This window comes from Engystomops pustulosus, chromosome 7 (assembly GCF_040894005.1).
Source record: "Engystomops pustulosus chromosome 7, aEngPut4.maternal, whole genome shotgun sequence".
NCBI classification, from domain to species: domain Eukaryota; kingdom Metazoa; phylum Chordata; class Amphibia; order Anura; family Leptodactylidae; genus Engystomops; species Engystomops pustulosus.
Genome location: NC_092417.1, coordinates 403,315 through 430,830, shown reverse-complemented (window position 1 = coordinate 430,830; position 27,516 = coordinate 403,315).

Genomic DNA, 27,516 nt, shown 5'->3' with positions numbered 1-27,516 from the left:
GTATCAAATTTATTACTGACTGCTCCACATTTATTACGGACTGTATCACATTTATTACTGGCTGCTCCACATTTATTACTGACTGCTCCACATTTATTACTTACTGCTCCACTTTTTTTACTGACTGCTCCACATTTATTACTTACTACTTCACATTTATTACTTACTGCATCACATTTATTACTGACTGCTCCACATTTATTACTGACTGCTCCACATTTATTACTGACTGCATCACATTTATTATTGACTACTTCACATTTATTACTGACTGCTCCACATTTATTACTTACTGCTCCACTTTTTTTACTGACTGCTTCACATTTATTACTTACTGCATCACATTTATTACTGACTGCATCACATTTATTACTGACTGCTCCACATTTATTACTGACTGTATCACATTTATTACTGACTGCTCCACATTTATTACTAGCTGTATTACATTTATTACTGACTGCTCCACATTTATTACTGACTGCATCACATTTATTACTGACTACATCACATTTATTACTGACTGCATCACATTTATTACTGACTGCTCCACATTTATTACTGACTGTATCACATTTATTACTGACTGCTCCACATTTATTACTGACTGTATCACATTTATTACTGACTGCATCACATTTATTACTGACTGCTCCACATTTATTACTGACTGCTCCACATTTATTACTAACTGCATCACATTTATTACTGACTGCATCACATTTATTACTGACTGTATCACATTTATTACTGACTGCTCCACATTTATTACTGACTGTATCACATTTATTACTGACTGCTCCACATTTATTACTGACTGCTCCACATTTATTACTGACTGTATCACATTTATTACTGACTGCTCCACATTTATTACTGACTGCTCCACATTTATTACTGACTGCTCCACATTTATTACTGACTGTATCACATTTATTACTGACTGCTCCACATTTATTACTGACTGTATCACATTTATTACTGACTGCTCCACATTTATTACTGACTGTATCACATTTATTACTGACTGCTCCACATTTATTACTGACTGCTCCACATTTATTACTGACTGCTCCACATTTATTACTGACTGTATCACATTTATTACTGACTGCTCCACATTTATTACTGACTGCTCCACATTTATTACTGACTGTATCACATTTATTACTGACTGCATCACATTTATTACTGACTGCTCCACATTTATTACTTACTGCATCACATTTATTACTGACTGCATCACATTTATCACTGACTGTATCACATTTATTACTGACTGCTCCACATTTATTACATACTGCTCCACTTTTTTTACTGACTGCTTCACATTTATTACTGACTGCATCACATTTATTATTGACTACTTCACATTTATTACTGACTGCTCCACATTTATTACATACTGCTCCACTTTTTTTACTGACTGCTTCACATTTATTACTGACTACTTCACATTTATTACTAACTACTTCACATTTATTACTGACTGCTCCATATTTATTACTGACTGTATCACATTTATTACTGACTGTATCACATTTATTACTGACTGCTCCACATTTATTACTGACTGTATCACATTTATTACTGACTGCTCCACATTTATTACTGACTGTATCACATTTATTACTGACTGCTCCACATTTATTACTGACTGCTCCACATTTATTACTGACTGCATCACATTTATTAATGACTGCTCCACATTTATTACTAACTGCATCACATTTATTACTGACTGCTCCACATTTATTACTGACTGTATCACATTTATTACTGACTGCTCCACATTTATTACTGACTGCATCACATTTATTACTGACTGCTCCACATTTATTACTGACTGCTCCACATTTATTACTGACTGCTCCACATTTATTACTTACTGCATCACATTTATTACTGACTGCTCCACATTTATTACTGACTGCATCACATTTATTATTGACTGCTCCACTTTTTTTACTGACTGCTTCACATTTATTACTTACTGCATCACATTTATCAATGACTGCTCCACATTTATTACTAACTGCATCACATTTATTACTGACTGCTCCATATTTATTACTGACTGTATCACATTTATTACTGACTGCTCCACATTTATTATTGACTGCTCCACATTTATTACTGACTGCTCCACATTTATTACTGACTGCTACACATTTATTACTGACTGCTCCACATTTATTACTGACTGTATCACATTTATTACTGACTGCTTCACATTTATTACTGACTGCTCCACATTTATTACTGACTGTATCACATTTATTACTGACTGTATCACATTTATTAGTGACTACTCCACATTTATTACTGACTGTATCACATTTATTACCGACTGCTCCACATTTATTACTGGCTGTATCACATTTATTAGTGACTGCTACACATTTATTACTAACTACATCACATTTATTACTGACTGCTCCACATTTATTACTGACTGTATCACATTTATTACTGACTGCTCCACATTTATTACTGACTGTATCACATTTATTACTGACTGCTCCACATTTATTACTGACTGTATCACATTTATTACTGACTGCTCCACATTTATTACTGACTGCATCACATTTATTACTGACTGCTCCACATTTATTACTGACTGCATCACATTTATTACTGACTGCTACACATTTATTACTGACTGTATCACATTTATTACTGACTGCTCCACATTTATTACTGGCTGTATCACATTTATTACTGACTGCTCCACATTTATTACTGACTGCATCACATTTATTACTGACTGCTACACATTTATTACTGACTGTATCACATTTATTACTGACTGCTCCACATTTATTACTGACTGTATCACATTTATTACCGACTGCTCCACATTTATTACTGACTGCATCACATTTATTACTGACTGCTACACATTTATTACTGACTGTATCACATTTATTACTGACTGCTCCACATTTATTACTGGCTGTATCACATTTATTACTGACTGCTACACATTTATTACTAACTACATCACATTTATTACTGACTGCTCCACATTTATTACTGACTGTATCACATTTATTACTGACTGCTCCACATTTATTACTGACTGCTCCACATTTATTACTGACTGTATCACATTTATTACTGACTGCTCCACATTTATTACTGACTGTATCACATTTATTACTGACTGCTCCAAATTTTTTCTGACTGCTTCACATTTATTACTGACTGTATCACATTTATTACTGACTGTATCACATTTATTACTGACTGCTCCACATTTATTACTGACTGTATCACATTTATTACTGACTGCTCCAAATTTTTTCTGACTGCTCCACATTTATTACTGACTGTATCACATTTATTACTGACTGCTCCACATTTATTACTGACTGCTCCACATTTATTACTGGCTGCATCACATTTATTACTGACTGCTCCACATTTATTACTGACTGTATCACATTTATTACTAACTGCATCACATTTATTACTGACTACATCACATTTATTACTGACTACATCACATTTATTACTGACTGCTTCACATTTATTACTGACTGCTCCACATTTATTACTGACTGCTCCACATTTATTACTGACTGCTTCACATTTATTACTGACTGCATCACATTTATTACTGACTGCTCCACATTTATTACTGACTGTATCACATTTATTACTGACTGCTCCACATTTATTACTGACTGCTCCACATTTATTACTGACTGTATCACATTTATTACTGACTGCTCCACATTTATTACTGACTGTATCACATTTATTACTGACTGCTCCACATTTATTACTGACTGTATCACATTTATTACTGACTGCTCCACATTTATTACTGACTGCTCCACATTTATTACTGACTGTATCACATTTATTACTGACTGCTCCACATTTATTACTGGCTGTATCACATTTATTACTGACTGCTCCACATTTATTACTGACTGCATCACATTTATTACTGACTGCTCCACATTTATTACTGACTGTATCACATTTATTACTGACTGCTACACATTTATTACTGACTGCTCCACATTTATTACTAACTGTTTCACATTTATTACTGACTGCTCCTAATTTATTACTGACTACATCACATTTATTACTGAGTGCTACACATTTATTACTGACTGTATCACATTTATTACTGACTGCTCCACATTTATTACTGACTGTATCACATTTATTACTGACTGCTCCACATTTATTACTGACTGCTCCACATTTATTACTGACTGTATTACATTTATTACTGACTGCTCCACATTTATTACTGACTGCTCCACATTTATTACTGACTGTATTACATTTATTACTGACTGCTCCACATTTATTACTGACGGTATCACATTTATTACTGACTGCTCCACATTTATTACTTACTGTATCACATTTATTATTGACTACTTCACATTTATTACTGACTGCTCCACATTTATTACTAACTGCAGCACATTTATTACTGGCTGTATCACATTTATTACTGACTGTATCACATTTATTACTTACTGCTCCACATTTATTACTGACTGCTCCACATTTATTACTGACTGCTCCACATTTATTACTGACTGCTCCACATTTATTACTGACTGCATCACATTTATTACTGACTGCATCACATTTATTACTGACTGCTCCACATTTATTACTAACTGCATCACATTTATTACTGACTGCTCCACATTTATTACTGACTGCTCCACATTTATTACTGACTGCATCACATTTATTACTGACTGCTCCACATTTATTACTGACTGCATCACATTTATTACTGACTGCATCACATTTATTACTGACTGCTCCACATTTATTACTAACTGCATCACATTTATTACTGACTGCTCCACATTTATTACTGACTGCTCCACATTTATTACTGACTGCATCACATTTATTATTGACTACTTCACATTTATTACTGACTGCATCACATTTATTACTGACTGCTCCACATTTATTACTGACTGTATCACATTTATTACTGACTGCTCCATATTTATTACTGACTGTATCACATTTATTACTGACTGCTCCACATTTATTACTGACTGCTCCACATTTATTACTGACTGCATCACATTTATTACTGACTGCTCCACATTTATTACTGGCTGTATCACATTTATTACTGACTGCTCCACATTTATTACTGACTGCATCACATTTATTACTGACTGCTCCACATTTATTACTGACTGCTCCACATTTATTACTGACTGCATCACATTTATTACTGACTGCTACACATTTATTACTGACTGCTACACATTTATTACTGACTGCATCACATTTATTACTGACTGCTCCCCAGTTATTACTGACTGCACCACATTTATTACTGACTGTATCACATTTATTACTGACTGCTCCACATTTATTACTGACTGTATCACATTTATTACTGACTGCTTCTCATTTATTACTGACTGCACCACATTTATTACTGACTGTATCACATTTATTACTGACTGCTCCACATTTATTACTGACTGTATCACATTTATTACTGACTGCTTCTCATTTATTACTGACTGCTCCACATTTATTACTGACTGTATCACATTTATTACTGGCTGCTCCACATTTATTTCTGACTGTATCACATTTATTACTGACTGCTTCACATTTATTACTGACTGCTCCACATTTATTACTAACTGTTTCACATTTATTACTGACTGCTCCACATTTATTACTGACTGCTCCACATTTATTACTGGCTGTATCACATTTATTACTGACTGCTCCACATTTATTACTGACTGCATTACATTTATTACTGACTGTATCACATTTATTACTGACTGCTTCACATTTATTACTGACTGCTCCACATGTATTACTAACTGTTTCACATTTATTACTGACTGCTCCACATTTATTACTGACTGCTCCACATTTATTACTGGCTGTATCACATTTATTACTGACTGCTCCACATTTATTACTGACTACATTACATTTATTACTGACTGCTACACATTTATAACTGACTACATCACATTTATTACTGACTGCTCCACATGTATTACTGACTGTATCACATTTATTACTGACTGCTCCACATTTATTACTTACTGCTCCACTTTTTTTTACTGACTGCTTCACATTTATTACTGACTGCATCACATTTATTACTTACTGCATCACATTTATTACTGACTGTATCACATTTATTACTGACTGCATAACATTTATTACTGACTGCTCCACATTTATTACTGACTGCATCACATTTATTACTGACTGCATCACATTTATTACTGACTGTATCACATTTATTACTGACTGTATCACATTTATTATTGACTACTTCACATTTATTACTGACTGCTCCACATTTATTACTGACTGCATCACATTTATTATTGACTACTTCACATTTATTACTGACTGCACCACATTTACTACTGACTGCTCCACATTTATTGCTAACTGCATCACATTTATTACTGACTGCTCCACATTTATTACAGACTATATCACATTTATTACTGACTGCTCCACATTTATTACTGACTGCATCACATTTATTACTGACTGCTCCACATTTATTACTGACTGTATCACATTTATTACTGACTGCTCCACATTTATTACTGACTGCTCCACATTTATTACTGACTGTATCACATTTATTACTGACTGCTCCACATTTATTACTGGCTGTATCACATTTATTACTGACTGCTCCACATTTATCACTGACTGTATCACATTTATTACTGACTGCTCCACATTTATTTCTGACTGCATCACATTTATCACTGACTGCACCACATTTATTACTGACTGCACCACATTTATTACTGACTGCATCACATTTATTACTGACTGCTCCACATTTATTACTGACTGCACCACATTTATTACTGACTGTATCACATTTATTACTGACTGCTACACATTTATTACTGACTGCTCCACATTTATTACTGACTGCATCACATTTATTACTGACTGCTCCTAATTTATTACTGACTACATCACATTTATTACTGACTGCTCCACATTTATTACTGACTGCTCCACATTTATTACTGACTGTATCACATTTATTACTGACTGCTCCACATTTATTACTGACTGCTCCACATTTATTACTGACTGTATCACATTTATTACTGACTGCTCCACATTTATTACTGACTGCTCCACATTTATCACTAACTGTATCACATTTATTACTGACTGCATCGCATTTATTATTGACTACTTCACATTTATTACTGACTGCTCCACATTTATTACTGCCTGTATCACATTTATTACTGAGTGCTACACATTTATTACTGACTGCATCACATTTATTACTGACTGCATCACATTTATTACTGACTGCTCCACATTTATTACTGACTGCTCCACATTTATTACTGACTGTAATACATTTATTACTTACTGCATCTTATTTATTACTGACTGCACCACATTTATTACTGACTGCTCCACATTTATTACTGACTGTAATACATTTATTACTTACTGCATCTTATTTATTACTGACTGTATCACATTTATTACTGACTGCTCCACATTTATTACTGCCTGTATCACATTTATTACTGAGTGCTACACATTTATTACTGACTGCATCACATTTATTACTGACTGCATCACATTTATTACTGACTGCTCCACATTTATTACTGACTGCTCCACATTTATTACTGACTGTAATACATTTATTACTTACTGCATCTTATTTATTACTGACTGCACCACATTTATTACTGACTGCTCCACATTTATTACTGACTGTAATACATTTATTACTTACTGCATCTTATTTATTACTGACTGCATCACATTTATTACTGACTGCACCACATTTATTACTGACTGCATCGCATTTATTATTGACTACTTCACAATTATTACTGACTGCATCACATTTATTATTGACTACTTCACATTTATTACTGACTGTATCACATTTATTACTGACTGCTCCACATTTATTACTGACTGTATCACATTTATTTCTGACTGCTCCACATTTATTACTGACTGCTCCACATTTATTACTGACTGTATCACATTTATTACTGACTGCATCACATTTATTACTGACTGTATCACATTTATTACTGACTGCTCCACATTTATTACTGACTGTATCACATTTATTACTGACTGTATCACATTTATTACTGACTGTATCACATTTATTACTGACTGCTTCACATTTATTACTGACTGTAGCACATTTATTACTGACTGCTCCACATTTATTACTGACTACATCACATTTATTACTGACTGCATCACATTTATTACTGACTGCTCCACATTTATTACTGACTGTATCACATTTATTACTGACTGCTCCACATTTATTACTGACTGCATCACATTTATTACTGACTGCTCCACATTTATTACTGACTGTATCACATTTATTACTGACTGCTCCACATTTATTACTGACTGCTCCACATTTATTACTGACTGCTCCACATTTATTACTGACTACATTACATTTATTACTGACTGCTCCACATTTATTACTGACTGCTCCACATTTATTACTGACTGTATCACATTTATTACTGACTGCTCCACATTTATTACTGACTGCATCACATTTATTACTGACTGCTCCACATTTATTACTGACTGCTCCACATTTATTACTGACTGCATCACATTTATTATTGACTACTTCACATTTATTACTGACTGCTCCACATTTATTGCTAACTGCATCACATTTATTACTGACTGCTCCACATTTATTACTGACTATATCACATTTATTACTGACTGCTCCACATTTATTACTGACTGCATCACATTTATTACTGACTGTATCACATTTATTACTGACTGCTCCACATTTATTACTGACTGCTCCACATTTATTATTGACTACTTCACATTTCTTACTGACTGCTCCACATTTATTACTGACTGCTCCACATTTCTTACTGGCTGTATCACATTTATTACTGACTGTTTTACATTTATTACTGACTGCTCCACATTTATTACTGACTGCTCCACATTTATTACTGGCTGTATCACATTTATTACTGACTGCTCTACATTTATTACTGACTGCTCCACATTTATTACTGACTGCTTCACATTTACTACTGGCTGTATCACATTTATTACTGACTGCTCCACATTTATTACTGACTGCATCACATTTATTATTGACTACTTCACATTTATTACTGACTGCTCCACATTTATTACTAACTGCATCACATTTATTACTGACTGCTCCACATTTATTACTGACTGTATCACATTTATTACTGACTGCTCCACATTTATTACTGACTGTATCACATTTATTACTGACTGCATTACATTTATTACTGACTGTATCACATTTATTACTGACTGCTCCACATTTATTACTGACTGCTCCATATGTATTACTGACTGCAAAACATTTATTACTGACTGCTCCACATTTATTACTGACTGTATCACATTTATTACTGACTGCTCCACATTTATTACTGACTGTATCACATTTATTACTGACTGCTCCACATTTATTACTGACTGCTCCACATTTATTACTAACTGTATCACATTTATTACTGACTGCTCCACATTTATTACTGACTGTATCACATTTATTACTGACTGCTCCACATTTATTACTAACTACTTCACATTTATTACTGACTGCTCCACATTTATTACTGACTGCTCCACATTTATTACTGGCTGTATCACATTTCTTACTGACTGCTCCACATTTATTACTGACTGCTCCACATTTATTACTGGCTGTATCACATTTATTACTGACTGTTTTACATTTATTACTGACTGCTCCACATTTATTACTGACTGCTCCACATTTATTACTGGCTGTATCACATTTATTACTGACTGCTCCACATTTATTACTGACTGCTCCACATTTATTACTGGCTGTATCACATTTCTTACTGACTGCTCCACATTTATTACTGACTGCTCCACATTTATTACTGGCTGTATCATATTTATTACTGACTGTTTTACATTTATTACTGACTGCTCCACATTTATTACTGACTGCTCCACATTTATTACTGACTGCTCCACATTTATTACTGGCTGTATCACATTTATTACTGACTGCTCTACATTTATTACTGACTGCTCCACATTTATTACTGACTGCTCCACATTTACTACTGGCTGTATCACATTTATTACTGACTGCTCCACATTTATTACTGACTGCATCACATTTATTATTGACTACTTCACATTTATTACTGACTGCTCCACATTTATTACTAACTGCATCACATTTATTACTGACTGCTCCACATTTATTACTGACGGTATCACATTTATTACTGACTGCTCCACATTTATTACTGGCTGTATCACATTTATTACTGACTGCTCCACATTTATCACTGACTGTATCACATTTATTACTGACTGCTCCACATTTATTACTGACTGCTCCACATTTATTACTGACTGCTCCACATTTATTACTGACTGCATCACATTTATTATTGACTACTTCACATTTATTACTGACTGCTCCACATTTATTACTGACTGCATCACATTTATTATTGACTACTTCACATTTATTACTGACTGTATCACATTTATTACTGACTGCTCCACATTTATTACTAACTGCATCACATTTATTACTGACTGCTCCACATTTATTACTGACTGTATCACATTTATTACTGACTGCTCCACATTTATTACTGGCTGTATCACATTTATTACTGACTGCTCCACATTTATCACTGACTGTATCACATTTATTACTGACTGCTCCACATTTATTACTGACTGCTCCACATTTATTACTGACTGCTACACATTTATTACTGACTGCATCACATTTATTACTGACTACATCACATTTATTACTGACTGCTCCACATTTATTACTGACTGCTCCACATTTATTACTGACTGTATCACATTTATTACTGACTGCATCACATTTATTACTGACTGTATCACATTTATTACTGACTGTACCACATTTATTACTGACTGCTCCACATTTATTACAGACTGCTCCACATTTATTACTTACTGCATCACATTTATTACTGACTGCTCCTAATTTATTACTGACTACATCACATTTATTACTGACTGCTCCATATTTATTACTGACTGCTCCACATTTATTAATGACTGCATCACATTTATTACTGACTGCTCCACATTTATTACTGACTGCTCCACATTTATTACTGACTGCATCACATTTATTACTTACTGCATCACATTTATTACTGACTGCTCCTAATTTATTACTGACTACATCACATTTATTACTGACTGCTCCATATTTATTACTGACTGCTCCACATTTATTAATGACTGCATCACATTTATTACTGACTGCTCCTAATTTATTACTGACTACATCACATTTATTACTGACTGCTCCACATTTATTACTGACTGCTCCACATTTATTACAGACTGCTCCATATTTATTACTGACTGCATCACATTTATTAATGACTACTCCACATTTATTACTGACTGTATCACATTTATTACTGACTGCTCCACATTTATTACTGACTGTATCACATTTATTACTGACTGCATCACATTTATTAATGACTGTATCACATTTATTACGGACTGCTCCACATTTATTACTGACTACATCACATTTATTACTGACTGTATTACATTTATTATTGACTACTTCACATTTATTACTGACTGCTCCACATTTATTACTAACTGCATCACATTTATTACTGACTGCTCCACATTTATTACTGACTGTATCACATTTATTACTGACTGCTCCACATTTATTACTGACTGCTCCACATTTATTACTGACTGCTTCACATTTATTACTGACTGCTCCACATTTATTACTGACTGCTCCACATTTATTACTAACTGCATCACATTTATTACTGACTGCTTCACATTTATTACTGACTGTATCACATTAATTACTGACTGCTCCACATTTATTACTGACTGCTCCACATTTATTACTGACTGCTCCACATTTTTTGCTGACTGTATCACATTTATTACTGACTGCTCCACATTTATTACTGACTGTATCACATTTATTACTGACTACATCACATGTATTACTGACTGCTCCACATTTATTACTGACTGCATCACATTTATTACTGACTGCTCCACATTTATTAGTGACTGGTCCACATTTATTAATGGCTGTATCACATTTATTACTGACTGCTCTACATTTATTACTGACTGCTCCACATTTATTACAGACTGCTCCACATTTATTACTGACTGCTTCACATTTATTACAGACTGCTCCACATTTATTACTGGCTGTATCACATTTATTACTGACTGCTCCACATTTATTACTAACTGCATCACATTTATTACTGACTGTATCACATTTATTACTGACTGCTACACATTTATTACTGACTACATTACATTTATTACTGACTAATCCACATTTATTACTGACTGTATCACATTTATTACTGACTGCTCCACATGTATTACTGACTGTATCACATTTATTACTGACTGCTCCACATTTATAACGGACTGTATCACATTTATTACTGGCTGCTCCACATTTATTACTTACTGCTTCACTTTTTTTACTGACTGCTTCACATATATTACTGACTGCTCCACATTTATTACTGACTGCTCCACATTTATTACTGACTGCATCACATTTATTACTGACTGCTCCACATTTATTACTAACTGTATCACATTTATTACTGACTGCATCACATTTATTACTGACTGCTCCACATTTATTACTGACTGCTCCACATTTATTACTGACTGCTCCACATTTATAACTGACTGTATCACATTTATTACTGACTGCTCCACATTTTTACTGACTGCTCCACATTTATTACTGACTGCTCCACATTTATTACTGACTGTATCACATTTATTACTGACTGCTCCACATTTATTACTGGCTGCTCCACATTTATTACTGACTACATCCCATTTATTACTGACTGCTCCACATTTATTACTGACTGCATCACATTTATTACTGACTGCTCCACATTTATTACTGACTACATCACATTTATTACTGACTGCTCCACATTTATTACTGACTGTATCACATTTATTAGTGACTGCTACACATTTATTACTGACTGCATCACATTTATTACTGACTGCTCCACATTTATTACTGACTACATCACATTTATTACTGACTGCTCCACATTTATTACTGACTGTATCACATTTATTACTGACTGCTCCACATTTATTACTGGCTGTATCACATTTATTAGTGACTGCTACACATTTATTACTGGCTGTATCACATTTATTAGTGACTGCTACACATTTATTACTGACTGCATCACATTTATTACGGACTGCTACACATTTATTACTGACTACATCACATTTATTACTGACTGTATCACATTTATTACTGACTGCTCCACATTTATTACTGACTGTATCACATTTATTACTGACTGCATCACATTTATTACTGACTGCTCCACATTTATTACTGACTGTATCACATTTATTACTGACTGCTCCAAATTTTTTCTGACTGCTCCACATTTATTACTGACTGTATCACATTTATTACTGACTGCTTCTCATTTATTACTGACTGCTCCACATTTTTTACTGACTGCTCCACATTTATTACTGACTGTATCACATTTATTACTGACTGCTCCACATTTATTACTGACTGCTCCACATTTATTACTGGCTGTATCACATTTATTACTGACTGCTCCACATTTATTACTGACTGCATCACATTTATTACTGACTGCTCCACATTTATTACTGACTGCTCCACATTTATTACTAGCTGCATCACATTTATTACTGACTGCTCTACATTTTTTACTGACTGTATCACATTTATTACTGACTGCTACACATTTATAACTGACTACATTACATTTATTACTGACTGCTCCAAATTTATTACTGACTGTATCACATTTATTACTGACTGCTCCACATTTATTACTGACTGTAACACATTTATTACTGACTGTATCACATTTATTACTGACTGTATCACATTTATTACTGACTGCTCCACATTTATTACTGACTGTATCACATTTATTACTGACTGCTCCACATTTATTACTTACTGCATCACATTTATTACTGACTGCTACACATTTATTACTGACTGCATCACATTTATTACTGACTGTATCACATTTATTACTGACTGCTTCTCATTTATTACTGACTGCTCCACATTTTTTACTGACTGCTCCACATTTATTACTGACTGTATCACATTTATTACTGACTGCTCCACATTTATTACTGACTGCTCCACATTTATTATCGGCTGTATCACATTTATTACTGACTGCTCCACATTTATTACTGGCTGTATCACATTTATTACTGACTGCTACACATTTATTACTGACTGCATCACATTTATTACTGACTGCTACACATTTATTACTGACTGCATCACATTTATTACTGACTGCTCCTAATTTATTACTGACTGTATCACATTTATTACTGATTGCTCCACATTTATTACTGACTGCTCCACATTTATTACTGACTGTATCACATTTATTACTGACTGCTCCACATTTTTACTGACTGTATCACATTTATTACTGACTGCATCACATTTATTACTGACTGCTCCACATTTATCACTGACTGTATCACATTTATTACTGACTGTATCACATTTATTACTGACTGCATCACATTTATTACTGACTGCTCCTAATTTATTACTGACTACATCACATTTATTACTGAGTGCTACACATTTATTACTGACTGTATCACATTTATTACTGACTGCTCCACATTTATTACTGACTGCTCCACATTTATTACTGACTGCTCCACATTTTTACTGACTGTATCACATTTATTACTGACTGCATCACATTTATTACTGACTGCTCCACATTTATCACTGACTGTATCACATTTATTACTGACTGTATCACATTTATTACTGGCTGTATCACATTTATTACTGACTGCTCCACATTTATCACTGACTGTATCACATTTATTACTGACTGTATCACATTTATTACTGACTGCATCACATTTATTACTGACTGCTCCTAATTTATTACTGACTACATCACATTTATTACTGAGTGCTACACATTTATTACTGACTGTATCACATTTATTACTGACTGCTCCACATTTATTACTGACTGTATCACATTTATTACTGACTGCTCCACATTTATTACTGACTGTATCACATTTATTACTGACTGCTCCACATTTATTACTGACTGTATCACATTTATTACTGACTGCTCCACATTTATTACTTACTGCATCACATTTATTACTGACTGCATCACATTTATTACTGACTGCTCCACATTTATTACTGACTGCATCACATTTATTATTGACTACTTCACATTTATTACTGACTGCTCCACATTTATTACTAACTGCATCACATTTATTACTGACTGCTCCACATTTATTATTGACTGTATCACATTTATTACTGACTGCTCCACATTTATTACTGACTGCATCACATTTATTACTGACTGTATCACATTTATTATTGACTACTTCACATTTATTACTGACTGCTCCACATTTATTACTGACTGTATCACATTTATTACTGACTGCATCACATTTATTACTGACTGCACCACATTTATTACTATCTGTATCACATTTATTATTGACTACTTCACATTTATTACTGACTGCTCCACATTTATTACTGACTGCATCACATTTATTATTGACTACTTCACATTTATTACTGACTGCTCCACATTTATTACTAACTGCATCACATTTATTACTGACTGCTCCACATTTATTATTGACTGTATCACATTTATTACTGACTGCTCCACATTTATTACTGACTGCTTCACATTTATTACTGACTGCTCCACATTTATTAATGACTATATCACATTTATTACTGACTGCTCCACCTTTATAACGGACTGTATCACATTTATTACTGGCTGCTCCACATTTATTACTGACTGCTCCACATTTATTACTTACTGCTCCACTTTTTTTACTGACTGCTCCACATTTATTACTTAATGCATCACATTTATTACTGACTGCTCCACATTTATTACTGACTGCTCCACATTTATTACTGACTGCATCACATTTATTATTGACTACTTCACATTTATTACTGACTGCTCCACATTTATTACTTACTGCTCCACTTTTTTTACTGACTGCTTCACATTTATTACTTACTGCATCACATTTATTACTGACTGCTCCACATTTATTACTGACTGTATCACATTTATTACTGACTGCTCCACATTTATTACTAGCTGTATTACATTTATTACTGACTGCTCCACATTTATTACTGACTGCTCCACATTTATTACTAGCTGTATTACATTTATTACTGACTGCTCCACATTTATTACTGACTGCATCACATTTATTACTGACTGCTCCACATTTATTACTGACTGTATCACATTTATTACTGACTGCTCCACATTTATTACTGACTGTATCACATTTATTACTGACTGCTCCACATTTATTACTGACTGTATCACATTTATTACTGACTGCTCCACATTTATTACTGACTGCTCCACATTTATTACTGACTGCTCCACATTTATTACTGACTGCATCACATTTATTAATGACTGCTCCACATTTATTACTAACTGCATCACATTTATTACTGACTGCTCCACATTTATTACTGACTGCATCACATTTATTAATGACTGCTCCACATTTATTACTAACTGCATCACATTTATTACTGACGGCTCCACATTTATTACTGACTGTATCACATTTATTACTGACTGCTCCACATTTATTACTGACTGCATCACATTTATTACTGACTGCTCCACATTTATTACTGACTGCTCCACATTTATTACTTACTGCATCACATTTATTACTGACTGCTCCACATTTATTACTGACTGCATCACATTTATTATTGACTACTTCACATTTATTACTGACTGCTCCATATTTATTACTGACTGTATCACATTTATTACTGACTGCTCCACATTTATTATTGACTGCTCCACATTTATTACTGACTGCTCCACATTTATTACTGACTGCTACACATTTATTACTGACTGCTCCACATTTATTACTGACTGTATCACATTTATTACTGACTGCACCACATTTATTACTGACTGCTCCTAATTTATTACTGACTGTATCACATTTATTACTGATTGCTCCACATTTATTACTGACTGCTCCACATTTATTACTGACTGCACCACATTTATTACTGATTGTATCACATTTATTACTGACTGCTCCACATTTATTACTGACTGTATCACATTTATTACTGACTGTATCACATTTATTACTGACTGCTCCACATTTATTACTTACTGCTCCACTTTTTTTACTGACTGCTTCACATTTATTACTAACTGCATCACATTTATTACTGACTGCTTCACATTTATTACTGACTGCTCCACATTTATTAATGGCTGTATCACATTTATTACTGACTGCTCCACATTTATTAATGACTGTATCACATTTATTACTGACTGCTCCACATTTATTACTGACTGCTCCACATTTATTACTGGCTGTATCACATTTATTACTGACTGCTCCACATTTATTACTGACTGCATCACATTTATTACTGACTGCTCAAAATTTATTACTGACTGCTCCACATTTATTACTGACTGCTCCACATTTATTACTGACTGTATCACATTTATTACAGACTGCTCCACATTTATTACTGACTGCTCCACATTTATTACTGACTATATCACTTCTATTACTAACTGCTCCACATTTTTCCTGACTGCTCCACATTTATTACTGACTGTATCACATTTATTACTGGCTGTATCACATTTATTACTGACTGCTCCACATTTATTACTGACTGCATCACATTTATTACTGACTGCTCCACATTTATTACTGACTGCATCACATTTATTACTGACTGCTCCACATTTATTACTGACTGTATCACATTTATTACTGACTGCTCCACATGTATTACTGACTGTATCACATTTATTACTGACTGCTCCACATGTATTACTGACTGTATCACTTTTATTACTGACTGCTTCACATTTATTACTGACTACTTCACATTTATTACTTACTGCATCACATTTATTACTGACTGTATCACATTTATTACTGACTGCATAACATTTATTACTGACTGCTCCACATTTATTACTGACTGCATCACATTTATTACTGACTGTATCACATTTATTATTGACTACTTCACATTTATTACTGACTGCTTCACATTTATTACTGACTGCTCCACATTTATTACTGACTGTATCACATTTATTACTGACTGCTCCACATTTATTACTGACTGCTCCACATTTATTACTGACTACATCACATTTATTACTGAGTGCTACACATTTATTACTGACTGTATCACATTTATTACTGACTGCTCCACATTTATTACTGACTGTATCACATTTATTACTGACTGCTTCACATTTATTACTGACTGCTCCACATTTATTACTGACTGCTTCACATTTATTACTGACTGCTCCACATTTATTAATGACTATATCACTTTTATTACTAACTGCTCCACATTTTTACTGACTGCTCCACATTTATTACTGACTGTATCACATTTATTACTGACTGCTCCACATTTATTACTGGCTGTATCACATTTATTACTGACTGCTCCACATTTATTACTGGCTGTATCACATTTATTACTGACTGCTCCATATTTATTACTGACTGTATCACATTTATTACTGACTGCTCCGCATTTATTACTGACTGCTACACATTTATTACTGACTGCATCACATTTATTACTGACTGCTCCTAATTTATTACTGACTGTATCACATTTATCACTGATTGCTCCACATTTATTACTGACTGCTCCACATTTATTACTGACTGCATCACATTTATTACTGACTGTATCACATTTATTACTGACTGCTCCACATTTATTACTGACTGTATCACATTTATTACTGACTGCTGCACATTTATTAATGGCTGTATCACATTTATTACTGACTGTTTCACATTTATTACTGACTGTATCACATTTATTACTGACTGCTCCACATTTATTACTGACTGCATCACATTTATTACTGACTGCTCCAAATTTATTACTGACTGCTCCACATTTATTACTGGCTGTATCACATTTATTACTGACTGCTCTACATTTATTACTGACTGCTCCACATTTTTTTACTGACTGCTCCACATTTATAACTGACTGTATCACATTTATTACTGACTGCTCCACATTTATTACTGAGTGCTTCACATTTATTACTGACTGCATCACATTTATTAATGACTATATCACTTTTATTACTAACTGCTCCACATTTTTACTAACTGCTCCACATTTATTACTGACTGTATCACATTTATTACTGACTGCTCCACATTTATTACTGACTACATCACATTTATTACTGACTGCTCCACATTTATTACTGACTGTATCACATTTATTACTGACTGCTCCACATTTATTACTGACTGCTCCACATTTATTAATGACTGCTGCACATTTATTACTGACTGCTCTTTATTTATTACTGACTGTATCACATTTATTAGTGACTGCTACACATTTATTACTGACTGCATCACATTTATTACTGACTGCTACACATTTATTACTGACTACATCACATTTATTACTGACTGTATCACATTTATTACTGACTGCTCCAAATTTTTTCTGACTGCTCCACATTTATTACTGACTGTATCACATTTGTTACTGACTGCTTCTCATTTATTACTGACTGCTCCACATTTTTTACTGACTGCTCCACATTTATTACTGACTGTATCACATTTATTACTGACTGCTCCACATTTATTACTGACTGCTCCACATTTATTACTGGCTGTATCACATTTATTACTGACTGCTCCACATTTATTACTGGCTGTATCACATTTATTACTGACTGCTACACATTTATTACTGACTGCATCACATTTATTACTGACTGCTCCTAATTTATTACTGACTGTATCACATTTATTACTGATTGCTCCACATTTATTACTGAATGCTCCACATTTACTACTGACTATATCACATTTATTACTGACTGCACCACATTTATTACTGACTGTATCACATTTATTACTGACTGTATCACATTTATTACTGACTACTTCACATTTATTACTAACTGCTCCACATTTATTACTGACTGCACCACATTTATTACTGACTGCACCACATTTATTACTGACTGTATCACATTTATTACTGACTGTATCACATTTATTATTGACTACTTCACATTTATTACTGACTGCTCCACATTTATTACTGACTGCTCCACATTTTTACTGACTGTATCACATTTATTACTGACTGCATCACATGTATTACTGACTGCTCCACATTTATCACTGACTGTATCACATTTATTACTGACTGTATCACATTTATTACTGGCTGTATCACATTTATTACTGACTGCTCCACATTTATCACTGACTGTATCACATTTATTACTGACTGTATCACATTTATTACTGACTGCATCACATTTATTACTGAGTGCTACACATTTATTACTGATTGTATCACATTTATTACTGACTGCTCCACATTTATTACTGACTGTATCACATTTATTACTGACTGCTCCACATTTATTACTGACTGCATCACATTTATTACTTACTGTATCACATTTATTATTGACTACTTCACATTTATTACTGACTGCTCCACATTTATTACTGACTGCATCACATTTATTATTGACTACTTCACATTTATTACTGACTGCTCCACATTTATTACTAACTGCATCACATTTATTACTGACTGCTCCACATTTATTACTGACTGTATCACATTTATTACTGACTGCTCCACTTTTATTACTGACTGCTCCACATTTATTACTGACTGCTCCACATTTATTACTGACTGTATCACATTTATTACTGACTGCTCCACATTTATTACTGACTGTATCACATTTATTACTGACTGCTCCACGTTTATTACTGACTGCTCCACATTTTTTACTTACTGCTCCACTTTTTTTACTGACTGCTTCACATTTATTACTGACTGCTCCACATGTATTACTGACTGTATCAAATTTATTACTGACTGCTCCACATTTATTACGGACTGTATCACATTTATTACTGGCTGCTCCACATTTATTACTGACTGCTCCACATTTATTACTTACTGCTCCACTTTTTTTACTGACTGCTCCACATTTATTACTTACTACTTCACATTTATTACTTACTGCATCACATTTATTACTGACTGCTCCACATTTATTACTGACTGCTCCACATTTATTACTGACTGCATCACATTTATTATTGACTACTTCACATTTATTACTGACTGCTCCACATTTATTACTTACTGCTCCACTTTTTTTACTGACTGCTTCACATTTATTACTTACTGCATCACATTTATTACTGACTGCTCCACATTTATTACTGACTGTATCACATTTATTACTGACTGCTCCACATTTATTACTAGCTGTATTACATTTATTACTGACTGCTCCACATTTATTACTGACTGCATCACATTTATTACTGACTGCATCACATTTATTACTGACTGCTCCACATTTATTACTGACTGCTCCACATTTATTACTAACTGCATCACATTTATTACTGACTGCATCACATTTATTACTGACTGTATCACATTTATTACTGACTGCTCCACATTTATTACTGACTGCTCCACATTTATTACTTACTGCATCACATTTATTACTGACTGCATCACATTTATTACTGACTGTATCACATTTATTACTGACTGCTCCACATTTATTACATACTGCTCCACTTTTTTTACTGACTGCTTCACATTTATTACTGACTGCATCACATTTATTATTGACTACTTCACATTTATTACTGACTGCTCCACATTTATTACATACTGCTCCACTTTTTTTACTGACTGCTTCACATTTATTACTGACTACTTCACATTTATTACTGACTGTATCACATTTATTACTGACTGTATCACATTTATTACTGACTGCTCCACATTTATTACTGACTGTATCACATTTATTACTGACTGCTCCACATTTATTACTGACTGTATCACATTTATTACTGACTGCTCCACATTTATTACTGACTGCTCCACATTTATTACTGACTGCTCCACATTTATTACTGACTGTTTCACATTTATTACTGACTGTATCACATTTATTACTGACTGCTTCACATTTATTACTGACTGCTCCACATTTATTACTGACTGCTTCACAATTATTACTGACTGCTCCACATTTATTAATGACTATATCACTTTTATTACTAACTGCTCCACATTTTTACTGACTGCTCCACATTTATTACTGACTGTATCACATTTATTAGTGACTGCTACACATTTATTACTGACTGCATCACATTTATTACTGACTGCTACACATTTATTACTGACTACATCACATTTATTACTGACTGCTCCACATTTATTACTGACTGTATCACATTTATTACTGACTGCTCCACATTTATTACTGACTGTATCACATTTATTACTGACTGCTCCAAATTTTTTCTGACTGCTCCACATATATTACTGACTGCTCCACATTTATTACTGGCTGTATTACATTTATTACTGACTGCTCCACATTTATTACTGACTGCTTCACATTTATTACTGACTGCTTCACATTTATTACTGACTGCATCTCATTTATTACTGACTGATCGACATTTATTACTGACTGCTCCACATTTATTACTGACTGCATCACATTTATTACTGACTGCTCCACATTTATTACTGACTGCATCAAAATTATTAATGACTGCTTCACATTTATTACTGACTGCATCACATTTATTACTTACTGCTCCAAATTTATTACTGACTGCATCACATTTATTACTTACTGCTCCAAATTTATTACTGACTGTATCACATTTATTACTGACTGTATCACATTTATTACTGACTGCTCCAAATTTATTACTGACTGTATCACATTTATTACTGACTGCATAACATTTATTACTGACTGCTCCACATTTATTACTGACTGTATCACATTTATTACTGACTGCTCCACATTTATTACTGACTGCATCACATTTATTACTGACTGCATAACATTTATTACTGACTGCTCCACATTTATTACTGACTGCATCACATTTATTACTGACTGCATCACATTTATTATTGACTACTTCACATTTATTACTGACTGCTCCACATTTATTACTAACTGCATCACATTTATTACTGACTGCTCCACATTTATTACTGACTGTTCCACATTTATTACTGACTGCTCCACATTTATTACTGACTGTATCACATTTATTACTGACTGCTCCACATTTATTACTGGCTGTATCACATTTATTACTGACTGCTCCACATTTATTACTGACTGCATCACATTTATTACTGACTGCTCCAAATTTATTACTGACTGCTCCACATTTATTACTGGCTGTATCACATTTATTACTTACTGCTCTACATGTATTACTGACTGCTCCACATTTTTTTACTGACTGCTCCACATTTATAACTGACTGTATCACATTTATTACAGACTGTGTCACATTTATTACTGACTGCTTCACATTTATTACTGACTGCTCCACATTTATTACTGACTGTATCACATTTATTACCGACTGCTCCACATTTATTACTGGCTGTATCACATTTATTAGTGACTGCTACACATTTATTACTAACTACATCACATTTATTACTGACTGCTCCACATTTATTACTGACTGTATCACATTTATTACTGACTGCTCCACATTTATTACTGACTGTATCACATTTATTACTGACTGCTCCACATTTATTACTGACTGCATCACATTTATTACTGACTGCTACACATTTATTACTGACTGTATCACATTTATTACTGACTGCTCCACATTTATTACTGGCTGTATCACATTTATTACTGACTGCTCCACATTTATTACTGACTGCATCACATTTATTACTGACTGCTACACATTTATTACTGACTGTATCACATTTATTACTGACTGCTCCACATTTATTACTGACTGCATCACATTTATTACTGACTGCTACACATTTATTACTGACTGTATCACATTTTTTACTGACTGCTCCACATTTATTACTGGCTGTATCACATTTATTACTGACTGCTACACATTTATTACTAACTACATCACATTTATTACTGACTGCTCCACATTTATTACTGACTGTATCACATTTATTACTGACTGCTCCACATTTATTACTGACTGCTCCACATTTATTACTGACTGTATCACATTTATTACTGACTGCTCCACATTTATTACTGACTGTATCACATTTATTACTGACTGCTCCAAATTTTTTCTGACTGCTCCACATTTATTACTGACTGTATCACATTTATTACTGACTGTATCACATTTATTACTGACTGCTCCACATTTATTACTGACTGTATCACATTTATTACTGACTACATCACATTTATTACTGACTGCTCCAAATTTTTTCTGACTGCTCCACATTTATTACTGACTGTATCACATTTATTACTGACTGCTCCACATTTATTACTGACTGCTCCACATTTATTACTGGCTGCATCACATTTATTACTGACTGCTCCACATTTATTACTGACTGTATCACATTTATTACTAACTGCATCACATTTATTACTGACTACATCACATTTATTACTGACTACATCACATTTATTACTGACTGCTTCACATTTATTACTGACTGCTCCACATTTATTACTGACTGCTTCACATTTATTACTGACTGCATCACATTTATTACTGACTGCTCCACATTTATTACTGACTGTATCACATTTATTACTGACTGCTCCACATTTATTACTGACTGCTCCACATTTATTACTGACTGTATCACATTTATTACTGACTGCTCCACATTTATTACTGACTGTATCACATTTATTACTGACTGCTCCACATTTATTACTGACTGTATCACATTTATTACTGACTGCTCCACATTTATTACTGACTGCTCCACATTTATTACTGACTGTATCACATTTATTACTGACTGCTCCACATTTATTACTGGCTGTATCACATTTATTACTGACTGCTCCACATTTATTACTGACTGCATCACATTTATTACTGACTGCATCACATTTATTACTGGCTGTATCACATTTATTACTGACTGCTCCACATTTATTACTGACTGCATCACATTTATTACTGACTGCTCCACATTTATTACTGACTGTATCACATTTATTACTGACTGCTACACATTTATTACTGACTGCTCCACATTTATTACTAACTGTTTCACATTTATTACTGACTGCTCCTAATTTATTGCTGACTACATCACATTTATTACTGAGTGCTACACATTTATTACTGACTGTATCACATTTATTACTGACTGCTCCACATTTATTACTGACTGTATCACATTTATTACTGACTGCTCCACATTTATTACTGACTGCTCCACATTTATTACTGACTGCTCCACATTTATTACTGACTGTATTACATTTATTACTGACTGCTCCACATTTATTACTGACTGCTCCACATTTATTACTGACTGTATTACATTTATTACTGACTGCTCCACATTTATTACTGACGGTATCACATTTATTACTGACTGCTCCACATTTATTACTTACTGTATCACATTTATTATTGACTACTTCACATTTATTACTGACTGCTCCACATTTATTTCTGACTGCATCACATTTATTACTGACTGCTCCACATTTATTACTAACTGCAGCACATTTATTACTGGCTGTATCACATTTATTACTGACTGTATCACATTTATTACTTACTGCTCCACATTTATTACTGACTGCTCCACATTTATTACTGACTGCTCCACATTTATTACTGACTGCTTCACATTTATTACTGACTGCTTCACATTTATTACTGACTGTATCACATTTATTACTTACTGTATCACATTTATTACTGACTGTATCACATTTATTACTTACTGCTCCACATTTATTACTTACTGCTCCACATTTATTACTGACTGCTCCACATTTATTATTGACTGCTCCACATTTATTACTGACTGCTCCACATTTATTACTGACTGCTCCACATTTATTACTGACTGCTCCACATTTATTACTGACTGCACCACATTTATTACTGACTGCTCCACATTTATTACTAACTGCATCGCATTTATTATTGACTACTTCACATTTATTACTGACTGCTCCACATTTATTAATGACTGCTCCACATTTATTACTGGCTGTATCACATTTACTACTGACTGCTCCACATTTATTACTAACTGCATCACATTTATTACTGACTGCTCCACATTTATTACTAACTGCGTCACATTTATTACTGACTGCTCCACATTTATTACTGACTGCTCCACATTTATTACTGACTGCATCACATTTATTACTGACTGCTACACATTTATTACTGACTGCATCGCATTTATTATTGACTACTTCACATTTATTACTGACTACATCACATTTATTACTAACTGCATCACATTTATTACTGACTGCTCCACATTTATTACTGACTGCTCCACATTTATTACTGACTGCATCACATTTATTACTGACTGCTCCACATTTATTACTGACTGCTACACATTTATTACTGACTGTATCACATTTATTACTGACTGTATCACATTTATTACTGACTGTATCACATTTATTACTAACTGCTCCACATTTATTACTGACTGCTCCACATTTATTACTGACTGCATCACATTTATTACTGACTGCTCCACATTTATTACTTACTGCATCACATTTATTACTGGCTGTATCACATTTATTACTGACTGCTCCACATTTATTACTGACTGCTCCACATTTATTACTGACTGCTCCACATTTATTACTGACTGCTCCACATTTATTACTGAATGCTCCACATTTATTACTGACTGCATCACATTTATTACTGACTGCTCCACATTTATTACTGACTGTATCACATTTATTACTGACTGCTCCACATTTATTACTGACTACATTACATTTATTACTGACTGCTCCTAATTTATCACTGACTACATCACATTTATTACTGACTGTATCACATTTATTATTGACTACTTCACATTTATTACTGACTGCTCCACACTTATTACTGACTGTATCACATTTATTACTGACTGCTCCTAATTTATCACTGACTACATCACATTTATTACTGACTGTATCACATTTATTATTGACTACTTCACATTTATTACTGACTGTATCACATTTATTATTGACTACTTCACATTTATTACTGACTGCTTCACATTTATTACTGACTGCTCCACATTTATTACTAACTGCATCACATTTATTACTGACTGTATCACATTTATTACTGACTGCTCCACATTTATTACTGACTGCTCCACATTTATTACTGACTGTATCACATTTATTACTG